Source organism: Simochromis diagramma, unplaced genomic scaffold (assembly GCF_900408965.1).
Source record: "Simochromis diagramma unplaced genomic scaffold, fSimDia1.1 OVJJ01000304.1, whole genome shotgun sequence".
Classification (NCBI taxonomy): Eukaryota; Metazoa; Chordata; class Actinopteri; order Cichliformes; family Cichlidae; genus Simochromis; species Simochromis diagramma.
This window is the reverse complement of record NW_024387030.1, coordinates 16,136,300-16,145,538: the sequence shown is the minus strand read 5'-3', so window position 1 is coordinate 16,145,538 and position 9,239 is coordinate 16,136,300.

Genomic DNA, 9,239 nt, shown 5'->3' with positions numbered 1-9,239 from the left:
GATCCCGCACTTGATGGCGACTTGTGCTATGGGCTTGGAGTTGGCCTCTAGTGTTGTACGCCACATCCCCATTGAGTTCCTGATGAAGGCTCTTAGGGTCCCATTGATCTTGTACAATTCTAGGCATTCCAGTATCCAGCTGTGGGGCATTGAGTCATAGGCCTTCTTGTAATCAATCCAGGCAGCGCACAGGTTGGTCAGTCTGGTCTTGCAGTCTCGGCTGATTGTTCTGTCTACCAGTAGCTGGTGTTTTGCGCCTCTGGTATTCTTGCCAATTCCTTTCTGTGTCTCACTCATGTATTGACCCATGTGCCTGTTGATCTTAGCCGATATGATGCCTGACAGGAGCTTCCATGTAGTACTGAGGCAGGTTATTGGTCGGTAGTTGGAGGGGACCGGTCCCTTCTTGGGGTCCTTGGGGATCAGGACCGTCCGACCTTCAGTTAGCCATTCCGGGTGTCTCTCGTTAACTAGCAGCTGATTCATTTGTGCTGCCAGACGCTCGTGGAGTGCAGTCAGCTTCTTTAGCCAGTAGGCGTGAACCATGTCAGGCCCTGGTGCTGTCCAACTCTTCATACCGGAGACCCTTTCTTGGATATCTGCCACTGTGATGGTTACTGGATCCTGTTCAGGGAGGTCGCTGTGGTCTGCCCTCAGATCCACTAGCCACCGAGCATTGCCGTTATGGGTTGCGTCCTTCTCCCATATGCTCTTCCAGTATTGCTCCGTCTCCAGCCTTGGTGGTGCTGTTCTCTTATTGTTCCCTTGCCACTGAGAGTACACCTTTGCTGGTTCTGTGGAGAACAGCTGGTATGTATATATATATATATATATATATATATATATATATATATATATATATATATATATATATATATATATATATACACAGTGGGGCAAAAAAGTATTTAGTCAGCCACCGATTGTGCAAGTTCCCCCACTTAAAATGATGACAGAGGTCAGTAATTTGCACCAGAGGTACACTTCAACTGTGAGAGACAGAATGTGAAAAAAAAAATCCATGAATCCACATGGTAGGATTTGTAAAGAATGTATTCGTAAATCAGGGTGGAAAATAAGTATTTGGTCAATAACAAAAATACAACTCAATACTTTGTAACATAACCTTTGTTGGCAATAACAGAGGTCAAACGTTTACTGTAGGTCTTTACCAGGTTTGCACACACAGTAGCTGGTATTTTGGCTCATTCCTCCATGCAGATCTTCTCGAGAGCAGTGATGTTTTGGGGCTGTCGCCGAGCAACACGGACTTTCAACTCCCGCCACAGATTTTCTATGGGGTTGAGGTCTGGAGACTGGCTAGGCCACTCCAGGACTTTCAAATGCTTCTTACGGAGCCACTCCTTTGTTGCCCGGGCGGTGTGTTTTGGATCATTGTCATGTTGGAAGACCCAGCCTCGTTTCATCTTCAAAGTTCTCACTGATGGAAGGAGGTTTTGGCTCAAAATCTCACGATACATGACCCCATTCATTCTGTCCTTAACACGGATCAGTCGTCCTGTCCCCTTGGCAGAAAAACAGCCCCATAGCATGATGTTTCCACCCCCATGCTTCACAGTAGGTATGGTGTTCTTGGGATGCAACTCAGTATTCTTCTTCCTCCAAACACGACGAGTTGAGTTTATACCAAAAAGTTCTACTTTGGTTTCATCTGACCACATGACATTCTCCCAATCCTCTGCTGTATCATCCATGTGCTCTCTGGCAAACTTCAGACGGGCCTGGACATGCACTGGCTTCAGCAGCGGAACACGTCTGGCACTGCGGGATTTGATTCCCTGCCGTTGTAGTGTGTTACTGATGGTGACCTTTGTTACTTTGGTCCCAGCTCTCTGCAGGTCATTCACCAGGTCCCCCCGTGTGGTTCTGGGATCTTTGCTCACCGTTCTCATGATCATTTTGACCCCACGGGATGAGATCTTGCGTGGAGCCCCAGATCGAGGGAGATCATCAGTGGTCTTGTATGTCTTCCATTTTCTGATGATTGCTCCCACAGTTGATTTTTTCACACCAAGCTGCTTGCCTATTGTAGATTCACTCTTCCCAGTCTGGTGCAGGTCTGCAATACTTTTCCTGGTGTCCTTCGAAAGCTCTTTGGTCTTGGCCATGGCGGAGTTTGGAGTCTGACTGTTTGAGGCTGTGGACAGGTGTCTTTTATACAGATGATGAGTTCAAACAGGTGCCATTCATACAGGTAACGAGTGGGGGACAGAAAAGCTTCTTACAGAAGACGTTACAGGTCTGTGAGAGCCAGAGATTTTCCTTGTTTGAGGTGACCAAATACTTATTTTCCACCCTAATTTACGAATAAATTCTTTACAAATCCTACCATGTGGATTCATGGATTTTTTTTTCACATTCTGTCTCTCACAGTTGAAGTGTACCTCTGGTGCAAATTACTGACCTCTGTCATCATTTTAAGTGGGGGAACTTGCACAATCGGTGGCTGACTAAATACTTTTTTGTCCCACTGTATATATATATATATACGTACATCTTGTCCAGCTTATATATTAAGCAGAGTTGTTTGAAGTGGTAATGCTAATGAATGCTGGTTGGAAAGGCCCCCAGGGTGCCAACAGACTATATATTCACTGCTGACCGAGGGAAATAAATATCAAATTGTTTATGTTAGTAAAAGCAGGTGTAAGATTTGACAGGATGTGCAAGAGGGATGCGGCGGGGCGTGGTTTACGGTGCTGCTGCAGGTGTGATAGACCCACCTGAGCGGCATCTGAAATCATGCCTCGCCGACTTAAAAGTTGGAGTTTTTGGCAAATGTGGTTGTGATAATGTTGGGCTGGCAGCGGGAGAGCTGCAGCTCTGTGTGTATTGTGAACAGCAACCGTGTGCGTGCTAATAAAAAACGCTGCAAAGCATGTTAATGTCACCGGGTCTGCCGTGGTCATTTACAAGGGATATGAGAAGACCTGGAGCTAGACAAGAAAACTGAGGCTCTCCACATGAAGAATGAAGCCTTTATGTAGTAGCACAAGGTGAGAAGTCCTCTCATACCCAGTATTAAGTTTATTGAACATATCTTTATCTTTTAACAATGTGCACAGAATGATGAGTCACTTCTTCATTATCTATTTGGGAGGACCAGGAGGTTTTCCATGCCCATGGTCATGGGCTTTCCCATCTCCATGTCCATGGCCATGTTCTTTTCCAGGCCCATGTCCGTGTCCAGGCCCATGTCCGTGTCCAGGCCCATGCCCGTGTCCAGGCCCATGCCCGTGTCCAGGCCCATGCCCGTGTCCAGGCCCATGCCCGTGTCCACCTGGTTTGCCCTGTAAACAACCGTAATAAAAAATGACTTTTTAGTGAAACTCATTGGGCAGCAAACTCAAAAAGACTGGAAAAGCTGCATGCTTCGGATGGTTGGGTACAGAAATCTTCAGTTTAGTGCTTTTTATTGAACTGGTCATCTATAGGTACTCCTCACAAACTTCACCCTTACAAATGGTAGCACTTGCCAAAAGTGAGGTCACAACTACCGCTTTCTGTTGGCTGTCAATGAACCTCGCGATTTTACGCAAGGCTACGGCTACGGGAGATGTAACAATAACTTGAAAAGATGAGAAAAGGATGCTGATGTGCAGGTTTTGCCTTAGTGGTGACACCCAGACTAAATCTCTGCAGCATTTTTAGTATGAAATGCAAACCTGGCCCTAGCAACTCATCTAAACTGAGGAAACACCTAGTCAAAATAGTGATTTGTGTATGGCATGTAAAATATTTTACAAAATCACTCAAATGAGGAGTATAGACTTGTTTTTGTAAGACAAAATTTGAATGTAGTATTTCAAAGTGAATCCAATACGGAAAAGAACGGTATCCCAACTGTAGGAAGAGACACGTGCACGCTACGAGATTACAGCATCAACTGGCAAAGCAAAACAGCAGAGAACAAACAAGTGAAAGTTTTCTTACTCCAGCGCATCCTTGACCCTGAGGTGTCTTTTAAGAGAAGAAAATTGCTTTATTAGTTTGTTATGCTGTTTGTCACAGGTGTAAAACCATCTAAGGAAATAAATGGACTCACCTGGTCATTTGCTATAGTTAGAAAAAATAAAACAAAAAGCAAAATTGTAGTTACTTAAAAAATACTAGACCTAATGTAAGTAGAAGACTCATTAGAAAGCAAATATGTTACATAACTGTGCAGAAGGACAACATAGACAATGTTGCCTTTGAGACAAACAGCTCTCAGAAACACAAGAAAGGCATATTATATCATATTTAACAGCACAAATAGTTCTTCAGTTAGTCTAGATAAAGAGTAGCAAAATGCAAATAAAAAAATCAGCTGTACATAGAAGTGCAGTGAACATTACAGTAATTTCATCAATGCAGTAATAGCACACACGGTTTTTCAGCCTAGGTACTATATGTCAGGGATCTCCATCTAAAAAAACATCAGAATTTGAGACTTACGGTCACTCATTTTGCCTCGTGGAAAGATTTTACCTGACAAAAGGAGAGAAAAACATAAGTCTTGAACTTTTCTTGCAATCAATCATCACAAGAAATCAATACTACGAGTTACCTACCCGATGCAGAAAGCAGAAGAATTTGTATCTGATGTCTGCTTTTACAGCTGTATTTATAGAGCGGAGACGAAGAATAGGGAGGTTTCAGTGTGGGCAGGGTGTAGCCAGAAAACTACACATCAGCTTTTGTTCTTTGAAAAACCAAACCCGTCACGCACAGCTACTGTCTCTGCAGTAAACGTGCTGCAAAGAAAAATCTAAATTAAGATCAATGCTTTTTTATTTGAAAAAATACTGACATAGTAGTTTGCTTAATATTAAGATGGCCAGTGTAGATACGTTTTTTTTAAAAAATTCATTAAAAGTTGCTGCTTTTAGGCAAACTTTCATTTTGTTAGACCTAGAAGAAGACTTTTGCACTTAATTATGATGGTTGCACTTAAAAACAAGAGGCTTAGGAATGCATTAACGTGACTCGGAAAGACAGCCAAACTAAAACTCAGATGTGTTTACAGTGCTGTGAAAAAGCCTCTCATTTCATTTTAAGTTGCTTCCAAGAAGCCAGACTTTCTTGGAAGTGGGCTTGAGTAATAGTTCACCAGGGTTTGTGATGGTCTTTTTCTCAAAGGTTTTTTTTTGGACATTGGCTGTTTTCGTTTGTTACTTATTTTCAGACCCATTCTTGTATCTCACCATTTGGAGAGGAATAGTTTGTTGTTTGCTAAACTGACCTATGAATGATTCAAGCATCAACAAAGACACCTAACTTAAGTGGTGTCGTGTCTACACATAACAGCCACACCAAAATCTTTACAGGCAACTTAACAAATTTTTTTTTTTTTAATCAGCAAGGGGATTCTGTAACATTTGTTAGATGAAAACTTGGCATGTGTTGGTGGTCCTCGAGGGCCGGTATCCTGAAATCTTTACATGTGTCCCTGCAACACACCTAAATAAAATTAGTAGGTCATTAGCAAGGCTCTATAGAACTTGATTGCATGCTGAGATGGCAATTCAGCCATTTGAATCATGTTACAGCAGCTCAAGAATGAATGAACATGCAATAAAAGTAGTTTTAGAAGTAAAAAAAACATACACTTTTATTTAAATTTACTCGAGTAGGGTTACAGGTTGCCACCTCAGCATGAGGTCAAGTCTTGCTAATGACCTACAAATTTTATTCAGGTGTGTTGCCGCAGGGACACATGTAAAATTTTCAGGACACTTGCCTTCGAGGACTGGAGTTCGACACGCCTGGTCTACAGCCATTTGTAAAGCATGGTGGAGGCTCTGTTATGGTTTGGGCCAGTGGTCTTAACAGTGGATCTTGTTTTTGACTTGTAATTTCATGTATGATTGCATGATAAGCCAATAAGTTGCTGTACCTGCTTGCCACTTTCCTGGAAAAATACAAAGAAATGAAGTCTGTCAAGACTTATTGCGAAACTCAAGACTTTTTGCCCAGTACCATGAGTGTTCCACTCCCACTACACACTAGCTATCAGGAGGTGTGTCTGGTTCCAGTTTTGGTGTGAAAAAAAGAGAAGAACTGGAGCTGGAAACTGGTTTTCTTGTCTCTCTGCCACCCTTATCCACCTTCCACCTACTGCAATTAATTGAATGGGAGGGTTTCAACCCATGTTATTTGTTTTGGTTTTGATAGATGTGACCAATCTATTTTCCGTTGTTGGGTTGGGTTCGAATGAGGACAACAAATCCTGCAGTCTAAATGGCTCCCTTTCTTTTTGTTCAGTCAGCTGACTGGTCTCTGGTTATTTGGTGTTGATGTTGGTTATTGGTTTGGTCAACTGTTTGTTTATCAGTGGTAAAAAAAATTACTTTAGTTATTTTAGACGGCTTATGTAGAAAGCCCTTCTGAGAGTCATAATAATAGAACATGATACATTTACTGACTGTCATGAACAGTGTTGGTCAAGTTACTTGAAAAAAAGTAATCAGTAACTAATTACTGATTACTTCCCCCAAAAAGTAATCCCGTTACTTTAGTGATTACTTATTTTCAAAAATAATTAATTACTTAGTTACTTTTTAAAAACACGATTTACAACCTGAATAGGTGATAGAGCGATAGATCTTTCAGCCCAATTCTACTTTTTCTGCATAATCCATCATACAAAATGTAATCAAATGGAAAAGTCTCTTTTTAAAACTTGTTTTATTAGTTTTAATCTTTTAACTTTATGCATCAAGCAAAAATGTAATTATATGCAACATTCTCTGACTGGAAGAAATTAGTTTAACATTTAAACCTATTTTCTGCACATTCCAGCACATAAAATAAAATATTTTTTTGTGTTTACACTCAGTCTTTCAAATAGATGCAAGTAAAACACAGCAGAAAATAAATAAAGTCAAAGACTCAGCGGTCCTGTTGCTCTATTTTCACCTGTAAAGCAGGAGTGGGGCAGGCGGAGGTTTACCCTGGTGCAGGTGTGTTGCAGCGGTCAGTGGAAGAATCCGTGAGTTTCTCTGTGAGTTTCCCATTACGTCGTAGCTACTTGGTGCTTGCTCGGAAGTTTAGGGTTTTTTTCGCTGTAAAAAGAAGTTTTCTTCCCACGCACAGCGGACACTAATGTTTTTGTCACTTTTTATGGAATCAAACTCAAAGTAAGGTCAGTACTTCCACGCTTTAAACGCTGCACGCTCATACTCTCTCCCACACTCGATATATGATCCATTGTTGATCTGCACACAGCTGTTGTCACGAACGTCGCGCTCGCTTACGTCACTGTCATGAGACACGCTCGCAATAAAATCACGGTTTTAGTAACGCAGTAACACAGCGTTCCTACGGGAAAGTAACGGTAATCTAATTACCGTTTTTGCAATAGTAATCCCTTGCTTTACTCGTTACTTGTCATGAATGAATATTCGGTATAGACCTGTATGCTCAACACTTCTTTGGATTCTCCTTTTTACTTTCCAAAGGTCATTAGTTCTCTCTTCATAATTTGAAGTTAATGTCTAAACCATCTGAGTGCAGTGCTTTATGGTGGTGTTTAAATGGTCCTCATGCAGTACATGAAAACACACTGTTGTACTGATTTTTGTTCATAACACCACCTTCAGGCTTGGTACTTCCCCGGGGTGAAACGCCACATCTGGTGATACAGCCAGACAAACAAATGCCTTGTGACTTGGATGACGTCAGAAGAGTTTTGAACAACACACCCAAAGTTCTTAATAATTTTAGTGATCTGTTTTGTGATGTACAGATATTGTCTTCTAGCCTGTGGGCATGTCTGGAACACGAATGTGTCTGTTGTGAACATTCTACTGCCGTGAAAATACTAAAGCACCTGGTTCAACTGCAAAAAACCTTATAATAAATCTCAAATAATCCCTGTACTGTTTTCTATCTCCACAAGAAAAAAGCTGTGGTGTATCTGCAGAGGACTGCTTATTTTACATAAACAATACAAATAGTACAGACAAATGATGTAATGAACACATAAAAGTGGAAACAAGACAGAAGCACATGAAGACCGGCTGACTCTTGACAATGCTATTGCTGGCTGAGACATCGAGTCTTCCAGCCGGCCTTTTTATTTCAATCCCATTTGGTTAAATGTTTATTTTACCAATACTTTTTACAGTATGCGTAATTTTTCTGCAACTTAAGATTTTCTTATCAAGAAGTATTTGCATTTGTTGTATAACCTGCATGTAATTTTTAATCTGACAGGTCTCATGGAGTGAATTTAAGACTGTCTGAGCTTAAGACCTTAAAAGCTTATGATGTCCCCTAGTGGAGACTGCTAATATTTCAACCACATTGGTTCTTGCCCTGTGTTTACCATTTTATGCAATCCCATTCATAAGTAAATCCACAATTTTGATGCTTACAACACAGCCCTGTATTTAACGCTTTGTAATGTTTGCCTCAAGGACAAGCTTGAGGATTAAATCTGTGGTTTCTGTGGCTTGATTTTGGCAACTGATCAGAATCATCTAAGTTATACCTGCTCTTACTCTCTGCACTGCTTCTGCACTCAAACAAATTTAAATCAAATTCAGATGTGACGTATTCTGTGTAACATGTCTTATGATATTTTAAATCGTTAAACACCACTTTCTAGATGTTGACAATACATACCACACTTGTGAGAATCACAATCACTTGTGAGGTTTTTTTTGCCAATTTTTCAGGCAACAAGTCATTAAATTGACCTTGAAGACCTTGTTGAATGTCAGCCATGTGATTTTAATGCATTGTTATCATGACCCACTCTACACTCCTACAAAGTTTTATCAGAATCCATTCAAAACCTTTCGAGTTATCGTGCTTACAGACAGAATGATCACACACACTCGTGCAAACGCTACCAAAAGGACGTAAGAATGATTCTCTATGAATTTATTTTCAAATCAATAACTCGTCTCGTCTCGTGGAACTTCGCTAATGTTGACGGTGATTTGGCGCCACCTGGTGGACATGACGTCACATTGCAGCCTGTGTCTCTGCTGTTATCCTCGATGGCGGTGAGTTCTGCTGCTGTTGACATGAGTGTATTTTTCTGTCTGCCTGTTTTAAGCATAGCATTTGAACTGTCAGGCAAGAAATTTATAAATTTGCCTTTTAACTTACCCCGTATTTGCCATTTAAGCTTTGACTTTCAAAGAGTCTAACGATGCTTTAAGCTAACCATTAGTCACTCATCTCACACATTATATTTTTGTATATTTCATTATATTAATGTTTTA